Raw genomic sequence first — 16,992 nt, forward strand, 5'->3', positions numbered from 1 at the left:
CTCATACCTGCTCATCGTGGCATCGAGCCTCGGTGCAGCACCTGCCTGCAGGGCATGGGGGTCTCGTGGTCGGGTCTAGAGAGTGGCAAGTGCTGCATCACCAAGGGGGGACGGATAGGGACATTTTAAGAAACAGGACAGCCAATGGCCAGTCTGCAGTCAGAAAGAGGACCATACAGCATGGCAAAAAGAACAATCAATGGCGTATTCCAGAGGCATGCAATGAGCAATACAGCATGGCCCATCCCTTGCGATTCCCCATTAGGCAGGCACCCATGCTACTGGGAGTATTACGGTACCATCTGAAAAGAGACCAGTAGTCCTTGAGGTGAGAAGGGGTGTCACCACTTCTCTATAGGGGTCCTCTTGCTCACTGAACCGGGTTAGATCCCTCAGGAAGCACGACTGTGGGCTGAGCCAGATATCAGTCTCTGGATCTTTCCCCAATAGGAGGCCCTGTGTATGAAGTCTGCAGCATGCATTTTGCAGCACAGGCATGCTCCCTGGGAAAGCAGGGCCGGATCTTTAAATGTTTGGGTGGGTTCATGTGCGCCTGGTGGATACATTGCTACATTTGAACTGGAGACGCTTTTGCCTATGCTTCATAGAAACGTTCCTGATCTGCACACTGGAGTATCTGTGGTCACCATCAGCTAGGTCCCCCTTTACACCACCCCTGGATCAGGCAGTGTAGCATGGAGGCTATCATCCATCATGAGAGACTGTAGCATATCGGAGGGTTGAGAGGCGTCGGGTTTCCCCTTGACCTTGCGCGTTGCGCCCCTCTTGTCCTGGTAATACTCAATCGAGATAAGCATTGCAGCTCTAAACCAGTAATCTACCTCCTATTGTGGCAAGTTCGTTGTCCATTGCTAGCTTTTGATGTGGACGCAGGTTGATCAGGCTTCGCATGTATGAATCCTATGTATTCTTTTGCGCAGCATACGTTGCTTCCCCCATAGCTCTGTGGTGACACAATGGCTCTCACCAGGGCAACCCGTTTGGTCATACAATGCCGATCCGTACCAGTGCTTCATGTGGTTAGCCTGCGCTACCTGATAGAACGTGCGAAGTCCTTAACCAGTGGAGCCAAGATGTCGGCGACTGTTACCAGTATTCTGTTCCCCAATAATCACTAAAGCATTGTGTAAGTGTTGGCAATAAAAAGGACGTGGTTTTTTATTGTACATTATGTAATATTACACAACATAATAGTCATCATAATAATAACCATATCATACATAATGTACACTTCTGATTGATATTTATTTCTATCGCGCTCGTACACAAGTGTTTGAGACTGCGACAAGGCAAGGGAGGGGGAACAGGGGAGAACAAAACAGCGATCTTACTAGGCCCAGTGACATTGAGAACGCGCAAGTGCATGGGGGAGGTGGAAAGTGCATGGAAGGAGGGAGAAGTGGAAAGTGCGAAGCAGAGGAGAAACAGATAAATAACAATAAATAAATAATAAAGGCAACAAACAGTGTTAATGCAGCCAGCAATTTGCAAGTGCTAGGTTTAAGGCAGCAGACAGGGTAGGTCTGATAAGTGCAGGAAGAAAAAGGGGGGGGCTGTATGGGTACAGATCCCCGTGCAAGGGGTGGCCCGGAGGCAGTGTGGGAGGGTGGCAGGGTGAGCAGGTACCTGGGCCCGAAGGACAGAGGGTGGCCAGGTGCACAGTGCCAAGAGAGAACAGATCAGCAGGGGAGAGGGGGAGCGAAGGCAGAAGAAAAGAGGAAGGTCTTGAGGTGCTTCCGGAACCGGAGATGGTTCTCCTCAAGTTTTAGAGTGGCAGACAGGCTATTCCAGAGGGAGGCCCCAGTTGAAGACAGAGTTCTACCCCTAGCTTGTTTCTTTGAAAAACGACTGACCCCGAGGGAGTTGGAGGTAGAGGAGCGAAGAGCTCGAGAGGGGAGGTATTTGCGGAGGGATACCTGAAGGTATTTTGGACCCAGGCCCCAGAAAGCCTTGTGGACAATACAGAGGGTTTTGAATGTAATCCTTGCATCAACTGGGAGCCAGTGGAGAGATTTCAGCGCTGGAGAGATACGTTCTCAGGGCTTGAGGCCAAGGACAAGTCTCGCAGTCCTGTTTTGGATTAGTTGCAGAGGGCGGAGAGTAGAGGCTGGTAGATTTAGAAAGAGGCTGTTACAATAGTCCAAGCTAGAGAGAACCAGAGCTTGGGATACCATGAGCTTCTGGGGGAAGGAGAGGAACGGCAGAGTACATCTGAGGAGGTGCAGTCGGAAATTTGACTTTTTAGAGACCTCAGAGATGTGGGCGGAGAAGGAAAGGGTGGAGTCAAAGATGACCCCGATGTTCTTAGTCTCGCAGGTGGGGGTAGGAGGAGGGCCAAGAGAGGCCGGCCAGAGAGTGAGGGGAAAGGATGGTGAAGGTGTGCCGATGAGGAGGATCTCTGTCTTGCTGGCATTCAGACAAAGATCATTGGCGGAACACCAATCTTGAATGGCAGTTAGGCAATCAGAGATGGGAGAGGAGGTGGCATTGGGCAGCCTGAAAATGAGTTGAGTGTCGTTGGCGTAGCAATGGAAATTTGAGCAGAAAGTGGCAATGCAGTGGGAGAGAGTTGGCAGGTATTGGTTTAAAAGCCAGGGCGAGAGGTTACACCCCTGGGGAACACCACAGGTAGAGAGGAAGATAGATGAAAGGAAGGACCCAAGTTGGACCTGGGAGGGTCGATCTGAGAGGAAAGAGGTCAGCCAGGCCAGAGCCTGATCAGTGATACCCAGGTTTTCACAGAGACGGTTGAGCAGGATGGTATGGTTGACCGTGTCGAAGGCAGAAGAGAGATCGAGGATGGATGAGGACAGAGGGAATGTTAGAGTCAAGGTTGGAGAGCAGATCTTCATGGATGTTCAGGAGAGCGGTTTCCGTGCTTCTGGCAGCTCTGAAGCCAGACTGGTGGTCATGGAGACAGCCAACAGAATTGGAATGAAGGTTAAGCTGAGAGATGGCCAACTTTTCCAGGAGTTGCCAAGAAAGGGAGTAATGGAAATTGGGCGATAGTTAGCTGGACAAGAAGGATCAGCTGTGGGTTTCTTGAGAAGAGGATGCACAAAGGAGTGCTTCAGAGGGGAGGGGAAAGATCCGGAGGCAAAGGCGTGGTTGCAAAAATCAGCAAGGGCCGGAGCGAGGGTGTCAATGGGGTCCTTGATGGTTTTAGAGCAACAGGGATGAACCTGTTTTGACGAGGCTTTCATAGATCGGACTTGTCTACCGACCTCGTCAGGGGTGAAAAGAGGAAAGGACGAGAAGGATGGTGGGAGGGTGGCTAAAGGAGGGTCAGCAAGCACAGATGGAGAGGGGAGAGGAGTGGTGGGGGTGGAGAGGGTGGACAGGATGTCCTGGGTTTTTTAAATGAAGTGAAAGGCAAGGGCATTGCAAAGAGCCTGGGAGGCAACAGGAGGGGTAGAGACTGCAGCAGGGTTGGCCAGCACCTTGCAGATTTTAAAGAGTTCGGCCGAGTTGTTAGATGCCGCAGAGACACGAGCTTGAATGTGGACTCTCTTCTTGGTGAGGACAGAGAGTCGGTATTGCCTTTGTAGCAGGCGACAGGCCAGTTTGTCAGAGGATGAACAGGAAGTCCTCCATTTCCTCTCAGCTGCCCTACACTTACGTTTAAGTGTAGCTAGGTCAGAGTCATACCAGGAATTGCACTTGGCTTTGGACTTCAAACGGATCCTCATGACAGGGGCAAGAGCATCAAGCGTATCAGAAATTGAAGAGTAGAGCAGAGACAGGGCTGTGTCAGGATGTGAGACAGCCAAAGGTGGAGGGGGGGGGAGAGAAAGTGGCGGCAAAAGCCTCAACTGACACACGCTTCATGGGCCGGATGTCTGAGAAGGTAGGTGGCAGTGTTGGGGTAGGCTTGGCTTGGGAGGAAGAGAGGGAGAGATGAGATGAGAGGAGGGAGTGATCGCTCCAGGAGAGAGGAGTGATCAGAGGGGGAGGTCAGAGGAGATCAAGACATCAAGTGTGTGCGCTGCAGAGTGATTCGGGCCTGAGGGGAGGATAGACAGGGAGAGAGAGTCGCAGAGGTCACGGAAGAGTACAGAGGAGGAGCAAGGAGAGTCTAAATGTATTTTTAGGTCACCGAGGAGGAGGAGTTGAGTGGTAGAGGCCAGGAGGGAGAAGGAGGGGTCTGTCCACTCAGAGAGAAATTAGGTGATTTGACCCGGAGGCGGGTAGATGGTAACCACAGTAAGAGAATGGGTAGGCGGGAGAGAAAGCCTTCAGATAAGGCATTCAAAAGAGGAGTAGGTCTGAGTGGGAATGGTAGAGGCAGGAATCCACTCAGGAAAGATCAGGGATACCCCCCCACGGGACCGGGAGGATCTGGGAGCTGAGAGGATCTGAGGGAGGAGAGTGTCAAAGCTTGTGACAGAGCTGGCCGTGAACCATGTCTCAGTAAGACCAAGGACATCAAGGTCTAGTTCTTCAAGGAGGTGGCAGTTGTCAGAGGAGAGTTTGACGGCACAGCGAGAGTTGAGAGTGGCAATATGAAGATGGTTGCCAGCTTTAACAACCTTCCGGGGAGGGGTACAGATCAGAGGTACGCCCAGCGGAGGAGAAAGAGCCCTAGGAGGGGCAGAGGAGGAGGAGGAGGAGAGTGAGGGCAAGGTAGCCAAGGGGGAAGAGGAGGGGACAGCAGGAGATGAGAGGAAATTGATGAGGCGAGGGAAGCGCCTATCAAAGAGGAGGAGATTGGCCCGAGGGCCTTGGACCATGACAGTGCCATTTAGGTAGACATTAATGATGACTTTAGAGGAGTCGAAGGAAGCCATGAGAACTTCCCAGGGAGTGCCACCATTAATGGGAGAGGAGGAGATAGGGTAGATCACATTGACCATATGAGGAGTTCATAGATCTGGTGAAGGAACGACAAAGAGGATGTTGGTAAGGGTCTGTCTGGCGGAAGCATTGGAGTAGGTGTCGGCGATAGGAAGACCAGGGTTAGAGGCCAAGATGTCCTTTTTGAATTTCTTCCTACCAGACTTAGTGAGAAGGGAAGGATAGTCAATGGAGAAGCAATTGGAAAAGATAGGAGAAACAGAAAGCGCCATTGGGTTGGAAGTGAGGAGAGGATGGAGATACTGGGGGGGCTAAGGCAGGTAGGTGTGGGACAAAAGAGTGGTGAGGTCACTGGGCTGGCAAGTTACAGAGAAGAAACAGTGTACAAGCCAAATGCAGAGAATTTCGTAATGGCCAGCAATATTTGACTTTTTAGCACAAAGCAAAAACAGCAAGATTTGACTTTTAAGCACAAAGCAAAAACAGCAAGATTTGACTTTTTCAATCTTGGAATCGGATGTTAGCAAAAGGTTTTCGGAAGCAACAAGCAGAAAGAACAGTGATAGTCAAAGGCAGTAGGAGTGAGTCCATAAGGAGGGAACTAACCCATAGTTCTGGAGGTGGCAAAGTCAAGGCACTCAGGAATTCTTAGAGGAGTGAGGTGGCAGCATCATTGTGTTTAAGGTGCAGGGAGGACCCCAATTAGCGTTCTCGAAGTGGACAGGGAGAAGACAGGGGCCTTGGAAGTGGGCCTTTGCTGAGAGGGCCGGCTGAAGCCTGCCGGTCCCTGATTGGATGGAAGAAAACACTGAGCAACCAATGGGAGTGCAGCACAGGGAGAGGTGGTTCAGCACAGCCTGCCTACACAGCAAAGAAAACTACGGCGGCCATACCGGAAGGGCCAAAAACAGTCAAATAAGCAGCAATAGTAGGGAAAAACTTGTGCTTTCAAAATAGCAAGGCAGCTTCAGGTATTAAAAAGCTAAAAAAAATGGCTGCACGATGAAAATGCCAAATAAAACAGTCCTTTCCAACAATTTTATGCAAATTTCCTCTTTTTTTCTTTCTTCTAGTCTTTTTCAAATTTCAATTTTTCAGTTCAATAATTCCCCTGGAGTTGCAGTAATGCACAGAAAGTGCACCTACCTAATGGAATGGTCAGCAGCCAGGCACAAACTCCACATGTGCAGGAGAACAACAGATGGCCAGGAGGGTGTAAACAGGACCTCAATTTTGGGCCCAAGGTCCAGGGTTGTGCCCCATGGCCCGTGCCGCCACACCTGGATGGGTTACCGGCCATCCAGTTTCCCCCAAAAGTTGCTCATCTACCACTACCAGCAGCCAAACTGTCTTGCCAATTATAAATGAGACCCATTCCCTTGACCAGTAACTTCCCCTTGTCAGGGTATTGTCATTACCTGGTCTTGCTCATGCCGGGGTGCAGTCCTTCCTTGGTGGCGCAATTTTCCCCCTTTTTTATCGATCTAGCTCTTCGCTATGACTATAGCTTTGTATGATTTTAACCCCTATATGCCGAGCTCCCTTTTTCACCTGCTCGGGTGTCTGCTCTTTTATTGACTTCCTGCTTGTTTAGAATTGACTATCCCTTGTCTCCCCATATGCCTTGGTAACCATTACTCTGAAAAGAAAAAGTCTTCTGCGTAGGCAGATGACTCGTGGTGCTCGGTACGGAACACCAAGGTTGTGTTTCTTGCTGCCCAGGCAGCTCCTTATATCCTGGTAGAATATCCCTAGGCACTGCATGTGTGTGGGGGTGGCTTTCCGCTGCCCCGGCCGGCTGGCGCCGACTGCAGTTAGCACCTCATGGTGACCATTGTCGGTCACCTGTTATTACATCCTGCCTTCCCGCTCCTCTGTTGTGTGGGGGGTGCAAAACATGCTAATGTGCTTTGGCACCTTCTGGGGCCTTCATCCTGCCTAGCTCTTTGTAGCTGAGGGAAAGGAGAGGGGTATGGGGCTGACCATGTGTCTACAGCATGTGTTCTGCCCATACCCCTGTGGCCTCCTTGCCCCCCAGGTTACTTGTCCGTGCTTTCGAGCTGTGGGGTGCCTCCTCAGCAGCGCTTCCTAGGACAGCGAGCCACCGCCCTTAAGAGGAGAGTGTGAGCAGCACCACCAAACAACTTTCTGACACTGAAGGACGTGATGGCCAACTCCCACTCCTCGATGGAGAAAAAGATGGACGTTATATCAGCTGAGGTGTCCTTCCTCAGTCATGACCTCCAAAAACTCTCGGCCCGCACGGGAGAAGTAGAACATCGGGTGTCCGGAGTGGACGACGGTCTCGGCGGAGTACAGCAGCAACTATCACAGGCACTAACATGCCTAAAAACGCTGGAAGCACGCATAGAAGAGAGTGAGGGCCGATTGCGCAGAAGTAATATCCGCATACTGGGCCTTCCAGAAAATAGAGGAACCCAGTATGGAGCTCTTCTTGGAACAATGGTTGGCTGATCTTTTTGCGCCCAAAACCCTCTCAAAGTTCTTCACCATCGAGCCGGTGCACAGGATCCCAGCGGGTAGACCAATTCCTGGATCGTCCCTGAGAACGGTCATAGCCAAACTTTTGAATTATTGTGACAGGTATGCAATATTACAGATGGCCCGAACAAAGAGGTCGATTACGTACAACGGCAGCAAGATCGCCTTTTTCCCGGATTACACCCGAGAGGTTCAATGGGCCAGACAATCATTTGAACACCTTAAGAGGAAGCTACACTCGATGAATGTGAAATATGGGCTGCTATTCCCGGCCCACCTCAGGATACAACACCAGGGCACCACCGTCCATTTCACTGATCCGCAAGAAGCATGGAAATTAGCTGAAACTCATATTGACGGGGATTGGTCAGCGCCACTCCCCGGGAACAGACCACGAAACAGACCACGGCCAGAAAGACCCCCAAGACAGCCCATCCCACAAGAAATGCCAGAGCTGGAAGGAAATGCGGAATAACGAAGACAAACACTAAAAGCTAACGAGGCATGGAAACTATTTACCGAGTAACTTAGGAAGGTCCATCGCCCCACCGGTCATCAGCCTCACCAATGCCGTACTCGCCACCACACTCTGGCATCGGCGACCAAGCTGGCTACTAAAGTACCCCCCGGCACCTTTGCGGCACAGTAAGTACCAGGAATTTCAGGTTGGGGTGGAGTATGGGGGAGGGGAGGCTAGGGGAAATGTTTATGGACATAATAACAGGGTAGCTAGACCAGTTTTACCACCACTCACGAGGCTGCCACGCACCTTTGTTTGGACACACTCACTCTTGCTCCATGTGACCGCTATGTTTCCAACTGCAAACGCACCAAACGCTCATCACATATGCCACCACACCCCGTACAACAAACTTTCAACGCAGATTACTACAGACCATACAACGGCTGAACAAATCCCACTAACAACTCCAGACGGCCTTAAACCCCTCAAATTCCTCATGTGTAATGTAAATGGTATGGGATCAAGCATTGAACAATGCCTTATTGTTCAATATCTGAACAGACGCTCCCCCGACGTGGCCCTCCTCACTGAAACCCACTTGGCAGGCTCCACTTGCCAGTTTTTCCGCAGAACTAATTACCGTCTCGCGTTTCATGCGGGGTACACCAATGCTCACAAGGCGTTTTGATACTCCTACATAAACGACTCCCATTCGAGTTGAGCGAGGTGGAACATGATCCCAGTGGCTGATTCGTGCTGGTGTGGGGCACCCTTTGGGGGGAAACTCTAGCTGTATTAGCCATATACTCCCTGCCCGGACTAGGGGAAGGGCTCCTGGGAGAAGTGACCACCATACTAGCTAAACACCAGCCGGATATGTGGATCCTGGGGGGAGATTTCAACTACGTTCTCTGTAACACCCGCGATAGAACTCACATCCGGAATCGCAACCCCAACATACCCACCAGATTGGCTACCTTTACAACAGCGTTAGGCCTATGTGATGTGTGGAGGGAACTCCACCCTGAAGAACAGGGCTACTCCTTCCACTCAGGAGCTCACGCGTCCCTTTCCGGATAGACTACTTCTTCCTGGAAAGGGACGAGAGATGATCGCCTGGACGAGCAATAGAAGGAAAGAATACCACAAGAAAGTGATCGAACCAGAAAGGGAGGTAGAAAAATGGGAATCTAAGTATATATTGGACACCTCCCCAGAAACACATCGCTCTCTGATTAAGGCCAGAGAATTCCTTCATAACACGGCACTACATAACGCAAAACAGGCGCGTAGGGAATCAAGGACTAGACTCTATGAGTGCAGGGATAAGGCGAGTAAGTTACTGGCCTGGCTGGAGAAACGTGAGGAGGGAGATAGATACGTCAAACAAATTGTCGACAATGGGAATAGCCCGGCCCAAACGGACTCGGATATAGCAGAGGCATTTGCCGAGTTCTATGCCGCTCTGTACAGGGCCCCCACTGCCCCAACAGACCTGTCCCTCCTGGACAAAATCATGCTCCCACAAATATCGGAGCAACAAAGAACATGCCTCGACAGAGACCTAGGGGAAACCGAGATAGCGGAGGCCATAGCCCAGCTACAATCGGGAAAGACGCCGGGCCCTAATGGATTCCCGGTCGAGACGTGGAAGAGACTAGGCAGCGATAAAATGGCAACACCCCTCCATAAAATGTTCCTTGCAGCCAAAGAACAGGGTTCTCTCCCTAGGGACATTAGAAGGGCCAGCATCGTGGTAATCCCTAAGCGAAAGTGTTAGCCACTAGGCTCCAGTCGGTCATATCTTCCTTGGTCCATCCTGACCAGTGCGGCTTCATGCCACACAGGTTGACTAGAATGAATTTACGCCGACTCCATTTACTACTGGAACGCGCCCCTATCCTCGAACCACCACTCGCCCTTCTGGTGGTTGATTTCGAGAAGGCATTCGACTCAGTGAAGTCTATGGGTGACGATGAGACACATGGAGATCGGAGAAACCTTTATTAAATGGGTTCAGCTTTTATACAAGGAACCACAGGCAGAGGTCAGGGTAAACGGCTGGCCCTCCAGAACCTTCCCACTAGGCAGGGGCACCAGGCAAGACTGCCTGCTATCCCCCCTCCTCTGCGCTGGCGATTGAGCCACTGGCACAATGGCTTCGACAGGTCACTACATGGCATGGGTTCCAATGGCCGGAGGGGCGAGAAGACAGGATTTCCCTCCATTCGAATGACCCATTACTCTACTTGAGCGATCCACAACATGCAGGCCCGATAGTAACCCGAATGTTGATAGCCTTAGGGGAATTTAACGGTCTAAAGGTAAGTTGGGGCAAATCAGTCCTCTTTCCAGTTAAAGGAGGAGACTAGGCGATCCCACGGGACATTCCCTACCGAGTGGTGACGGAGGGATTTAACTACTTTGGCATATGGGTCTCTGGGAATCTCTCGGCCTATGTGCCTCCTAACTTGCACCCATTAACGGACCGCCTTGCCGAGGACGTGAAGCACTGGATGCTTCTCCCCCTCACGATAATGGGCAGAGCAGCGTTTTTTAAGATGCTGGCACTTCCACGTTTTATATATGTGCTACAGAATGCACCAGATGCAATACCAGACTCAGAATATGTCAGAGTGGAACGTCTCCTTAGGAAGCTGTTATGGCAGGGCGGGCAACCCCGCATCGCGTTAACAACGCTGCAGAGGTCCATTTGGGAAGGGGGCATAGGAGTACCACACCTTCGCTCCTATTATTGGGCCGCCCAGCTACAAGTGGTGAATGACCTGCTTCACGGAGCCCAGGAACTCCCACATATCAGGGCGGAGACGTCCGTCGTACAGGACACCCCACCACTCACCATGCTATATCAGAACCTTCCCAGATCCCCTCCACAAACCATTTCCACACATACCACAGTTATCTGGAGGCAGGCATATACACACATAGGCTGGGGGAACAGACTAACCTTAGTGCAACCGCTATGGCATAACTACATGCTCACCGAAGTGCGGAAACCGGCCATGAAGTCCCGGTGGATAGAGGTTGGGATAACCACTGTGAGGGATGTAATGATGGATGGTTCCATCCTCCCATTTGAGGCACTGCAACCAAAATTTGGACTCCCCGAAAATGACCATTACTATTATTTGCAACTCAGGCATGCCCTCAATGGTCATATGCAGGCACTCGCGGAGGCACCAGAGTACTCCCCTCCCCCTGGAACGCAACCTACTCCCACAATTCATCCCCACTAAAGTCACGTCCATCTTATACAAAGCTATTAATGCATTTGCCACACTGGACCTGGCCAGCCTCAAGACCAAGTGGGAAAGGGACGTAGGCCCCATAGAACCGGAAGACTGGATCCAGGTACTCATGCACCCACGCAAGATTGCTATAGACTCCAAAATTAGATTGGTGCAACTCAAGATACTGTACCGGATCTATTATTGTCATGATCTCTGCTTCCAAAAGGTCAGGGTTTTCCCAACTCCCTTGGAAGCAGATCCATAACCCAGGTTCCGAGTGCCAACCAGTCCCAATTGGGACCTTTTGGACCCAGTCCTGGCGCCAGTGGCACCAGGCTCATAAATATGCCCAGTCCCAGCGCTGGAAGCGCCGGGCTCATAATGCTTGGGTGGACTTACCTTCAGCAGACCATGCTGCTTACTTGCCTGCCAGTTGAGCCTCTGATCCTCTTCTGTTTGGAACTACTTTTCCTGTTGAGTGGGGCTGGAGCCACTCCCTAGATTCAGAACACTGGAACTCTTCTGGAAGGCAGGAACTCTTTTCTTACCAGGAACTCTTTTCTTACTTAGGCGTGGCTGTGGAAGGAGACACCTAAGCACTACAGGAGGCTATTTAAACCACACCCGGTGGATGAATCTTGCTTTGCGTTATTCTGCAACCTCTGCAGCAGAACGCTCATCGTGTCTTCTGCATCCGGTCCTGGGCCTAAGGAAAAAGGCTTACCATCCTGAATCCAGTCTTCAGCAACACCTATAAAGACAAGAAAGAACAGGTTAGCATTCCGGCATCTGAAAGGCAAAGGCTTACCATCCTGAATCCAGTCTTCAGCAACACCTATAAAGACAAGAAAGAACAGGTTAGCATTCCGGCATCTGAAAGGCAAAGGCTTACCTACTCTTCGTGCGCTCCGGAGGTCTTCGGCGCTGCATCCCGCATCTGAAAGACAAAACAAGGTGCGTTTAAAGACATTGGGGAACTTTAATACTCACGTGCCATTACTCCTTTCCACATCTAATCCAGTGGGTATTCCGGCACCTTGCAGCCGCTCAGAACTCGTACCTGCAAAATAAAAAGACAGTTAGAGCGCATAGTGAAGCAGGCAACAAGCGCTTACTTACGTGCTTCCAGGCGCTTCTATTCATCACACGGGCTCCATCTTCAACTCACTTCAGCCCGTCATCCGCCATCGCCGGAACCCTGCAAAACAAGAGACATCATTACTAAAGACTTTAAAGACATTTGAATGACTCGAAACTTACCGTTCGTGCAGTAAACGACGGACAGCAGTCCCCTGAAGTCAAGAGGCCTGCGCTACCTATCCAGCGAAGAAACTGGTTACAGCACCCTGCCCCGAGGCAGATGGAGAGCTCGGCATTCACTTACCTAAGGTGAGAGCGTTAACCTTTGGGGGTCTACAGGAGAGGAGAAGAGGAAAGAGATAGGGACACCCCAATAACCCCAGTTCATTAACCCCATATTTTCTATCTGCAGACATCTTACTCTGCACGTCAGGCATACAGTGCACAGAGGTCCAGCCCAAAGAGCCAACCGGGTGCTACACATCACCTTTGAAGATACGGTAGTCGCCCAGTCAAGACCGGCGCCTCTGCGAGAATCAGGTGAGCGTTACAGAACGCAAAGCCTACCGCAAAACTCTCGCCCAGGCGCTATGGAAACCTCGGATACTGACCCCCTAGCCCGGTTACTTGGGGAACTAAGGGCAGAAGTGCATGCAGCTCGTCAGGAAACGAATGCTCTAAGAAGGGAACTAATTATTTCCAAGGAGAGAACAGACAATCTTGCTAGACAAGTGCTACAGTCACAAGCCGGACAGACCCCGTTACCCGCATCAGGGGCAAATCTTCCTTCAACATCCTCTATGAATCCAGTGCAGATCAACCTACCTGGGAATGTACCTCTGGCTCCGCCCGAACGATTTTCTGGTGACCCAAAGAGGTTTGCAGTATTTATCAATCAGTGCCGGTTGCACTTCTTATGCCGGCCAGCAGCCTTTCCAACTGATCAAGCAAAAGTAGCTTTTGTACTTTCGTACCTTAGTGGCAATGCGGCAGACTGGTCGATCCCTCTAGTTAATCAAGATGATCCGGTTCTCCATGATTTTCAAGCCTTTCAGCTTAGTATGGAAAAACTGTTCGCAAGACATTCACAGGGGCAGGCCTTGGACAATGAGCTTCTTTCGTTGCGACAGGGTAATCAAGACCTTTTGGCTTATATTGCATCTTTCAATAGACTAATAGTGGAAACTCAATGGCCTGAGGACAAAAGGATTACGCTGTTTTATAGAGGTCTACGTGGAGAGCTCAAAGACGTTTTAGCCCAAGTAGTGAATCCCCCACAAGACTGTTCGGATTATATAGACTTGGTCGTTCAAATAGATCACAGGCTGCAGAACAGGAAGGCCGATCGTTCCAAGTTTGATGCTCGTGTATTTTCCAAACCGCCAACTCCTTCCAAAGGAGTAGACTCCGGGGAACCCATGCAAATAGGGGGTCTGAAAGGTCCTCTAACACAAAGGGAGCGGGAAAGGAGGAAACAGTTGCAATTATGCCTATATTGCGGAAACTCAGGGCACTTTCTTCGAGACTGTCCGGTGAAACCTGCCAAGAAGGCAGTAGGAGCTGCAGTTAACAAAGTTACAAACTCTGAGCAGGGAAACGACCTCGCCCGACAAGAATAGAGGTCCTCTTGCCGAGCGTGAAAACCAGTTCCGTGACCTCGCATTTCGTGATACCTATGGTCCTCATTAGCCCTGATAATCCGGATCGATTACATGCAATTGAAGCTTACGTCGACAGCGGTGCCATCGGCAATTATGTGGATCATGAAATGGTTTTGAGGATGAATGTAACTCTTTGTCCCAAGGCTGTAAAGGACGTCATTACTACGGTGGATGGTACGGAGATAGCCTCCGGGCCAGTAACGCATACCACTCAAGAGGTGACGCTAGTAAGTCAAGATGGACACCATGAGAAGATCGTGTTCGATGTGATCAAGGCCCCTCAGTTTCAGATTATTCTAGGAATACCTTGGTTAGAGAAACACAATCCTCTGATCGATTGGCGAGCAAGAACGGTCCAGTTTCCAGAATGTGTCTCTACTTGTCACCCTCCACCTGGTGTTGCACTGGCCGCAATTTCTTCAGAGACTCCCCAGTTACCTCCCGAATACCTAGAATACCAAGATGTTTTCCGGAAGGATCAGGCTAACTCTCTACCTCCTCATAGGTCTTATGACTGCCAGATAGACCTGATACCTGGATCTACTCCTCCTTGTAGTAGAATTTATGCCCTTACCGAGCCTCAGAACCTTCACCTTCGACAATACCTGGTTCAATACCTGGCAAATGGGTTTATTCGTCCTTCCAAGTCCCCTGCTTCTTCAGCTTTGTTCTTCGTTCCAAAAAAGGAAGGAGACCTTAGAACTTGTATCGATTATCGCTCCCTGAACCAGATCACCGTTAAGAATAGATATCCGTTACCTTTGATCCCTGAACTCCTGGACCAAGTCAGAAAAGCATGCATATATACAAAGCTGGATCTTAGAGGAGCTTACCACTTGGTACGAGTAAAAGAGGGCGATGAATGGAAGACGGCCTTCCGCACCAAGTATGGGCTATTTGAATATCAGGTCATGCCCTTCGGACTTTGCAATGCCCCGGCCGCCTTTCAATATTTTATGAACGATGTCCTCAGAGAGCTCATAGATGTATGTGTTGTTGTTTACATTGACGACATCCTCGTTTATTCTTCATCGGAATCTGAACATCGGAAACACGTGAAAATGGTCCTCGAAAGATTGCGTCAACACAAACTTTTCGCTAAGTTGGAAAAATGTGTTTTCAACGTGACTGAAGTTGAATTCTTGGGATTCATATTATCACCTGGCGGAGTGCGTATGGATTCAAAGAAGGTCGATGCAGTTCTCAAATGGCCATCACCATCCTCCGTAAAAGGTGTGCAAAGCATGTTAGGCTTCGCTAACTTTTACCGCAGGTTTATCCCCGAATTCTCTCCAATAGTCCAGCCCATCACTGCCTTGTTAAAGAAAAACAAACGTTTTGAATGGTCTACCGAGGCGGAACAAGCTTTCCAGGATTTGAAGACTAAATTTATCTCTGCACCAATCTTAAAACACCCTCGCCCCGAACTCCCCTACATCGTGGAAACTGATGCTTCAAGCCTTGCCATGGGGGCAGTTCTATCACAAAAGGACCCGGTAACCAATCAGTTGCATCCCGTGGCATTTTGGTCCCGCAAATTCTCGCCTCCTGAAATCAATTACACGATTTCTGACAAGGAACTTCTGGCTATCAAGTCTGCCTTTAAGGCTTGGCGGCATTATCTGCTGGGGGCCCGACACACCGTTACTGTGATTACGGATCACCGAAACCTGCAATATTTGAAGACCGCAAAAGCCCAATCCTCTAGACAACTCCGTTGGGCATTATTCTTTGCCGAGTTTGACTTCATAATTACCTATCAACCTGGTACAAAGAACGGTAAAGCTGATGCCCTTTCTCGGATGGGAGTGGAAGAACACTTGGTCAACCCTAAACCTGTACCAATCATTCCCGAACAAAGAATTCTGGGTGTAATCGCCACAGAATCCATAGAGGAAGTTAAGGATAAAGCCAGGCAACTTGTAACTCCAGCAGACATACAGAATTGGCATCTGCAGGGAAAGGACTTTGCAGTAAAGGACAACTTATTGTATTTCCAAGAACGATTATACCTACCCAGCACAGATTTACAGAAAAAATTAATCTCTTGTTATCACGACTCTTTAATGGAAGGTCATCCCGGTACAGCCAAGACCTCCGAAAAGATCAAGCGCTACTTCTGGTGGCCGTCTTGGAAAAAAGATATCAGAGACTTTATAATGTCCTGTGGAGTATGCGCCCAAAACAAGAGTCAAAAGGAAAGACCAGCAGGCCTCTTACGCCCTATTGACATCCCACCTCGCCCTTGGCATACGCTTTCTATGGACTTCATCACCGATCTACCTCCATGCTCCGGATACAATACGATTCTAGTAATCGTGGACTTATTCTCCAAGATGGCGCATTTCATTCCGCTCAAAGGCTTGCCAACAGCAGCAACTCTGGCCCGAGAATTTCTCGAAAACATCGTCCGACTGCACGGTTTTCCTTCGGTTCTAATTTCGGATCGAGGTAGTCAATTTATTTCTCATTTTTGGCGAAGTTGCTGTTGGTCGGCTCAAATTGATGTGAGACTATCGACCAGTCACCACCCTCAGACCGACGGACAAACCGAGAGGACCAATCAAACTCTGGAACAGTATTTACGCTGCATGCTGCAACAAACTGAAAAAACTTGGAAAGATATCCTTTGGATTGCCGAGTATGCCTACAATAACTCTGTCCATTCGGGAACTGGGAAAACCCCGTTTTTTCTTTTGTACGGCAGTCACCCTCGAACCTCGGAGTTGGATCCCCTCCAAGATCTTGAAACACCAGCAGTAGACTACCTGCATTCTACAATCACCCAAGCCTTTAAGGAAGCTGTTTCTCACCTTCAAAGGGCTAAAGAACAATACAAGAAAGGAGCAGATCAACATCGGAAGGAAGCCCCTCACTATCAAGTAGGGGATCAAGTCTGGTTATCCACCAAATATCTATCTCTAAAAGGGCCACGCACATTCAACCCAAGATACTTTGGTCCCTATTCCATCACTACCATAGTAAACCCAGTAGCGGTCAAGTTGGACTTGCCCCCGCACATGAAGATACATCCGGTCTTCCACGTCTCTCTATTAAAACCCGTGCAACCTCAAACCCGACTAACCAAATCTCCAAAACCTATCCTAGTGGATGGAGAACTCGAGTTTGAAGTCAAAAGCATTCTGGACTCCAAGATCTCCAAATCTAAACTATTCTACCTAATTGACTGGAAAGGCTACGGCCCCCAAGAGAGATCCTG

The 16,992-nt window shown here is 49.8% G+C and overlaps 1 protein-coding gene and 1 long non-coding RNA gene across 4 annotated transcripts in view; one reads left to right on the forward strand and one right to left on the reverse strand.

The window, feature by feature from the left end:
* The window catches only part of LOC138570238 (cytochrome c), a 288,954-nt gene that overhangs the window by 121,484 nt on the left and 150,478 nt on the right, over positions 1 to 16,992 (forward strand). The gene's annotated exons all lie outside the window — the stretch shown is intronic.
* The window catches only part of LOC138570240 (uncharacterized), a 143,606-nt gene that overhangs the window by 55,159 nt on the left and 71,455 nt on the right, over positions 1 to 16,992 (reverse strand). The gene's annotated exons all lie outside the window — the stretch shown is intronic.

The sequence above is a fragment of the Ambystoma mexicanum genome, chromosome 2q, assembly GCF_040938575.1.
Source record: "Ambystoma mexicanum isolate Mex_15411 chromosome 2q, UKY_AmexF1_1, whole genome shotgun sequence".
Taxonomy (NCBI): Eukaryota; Metazoa; Chordata; class Amphibia; order Caudata; family Ambystomatidae; genus Ambystoma; species Ambystoma mexicanum.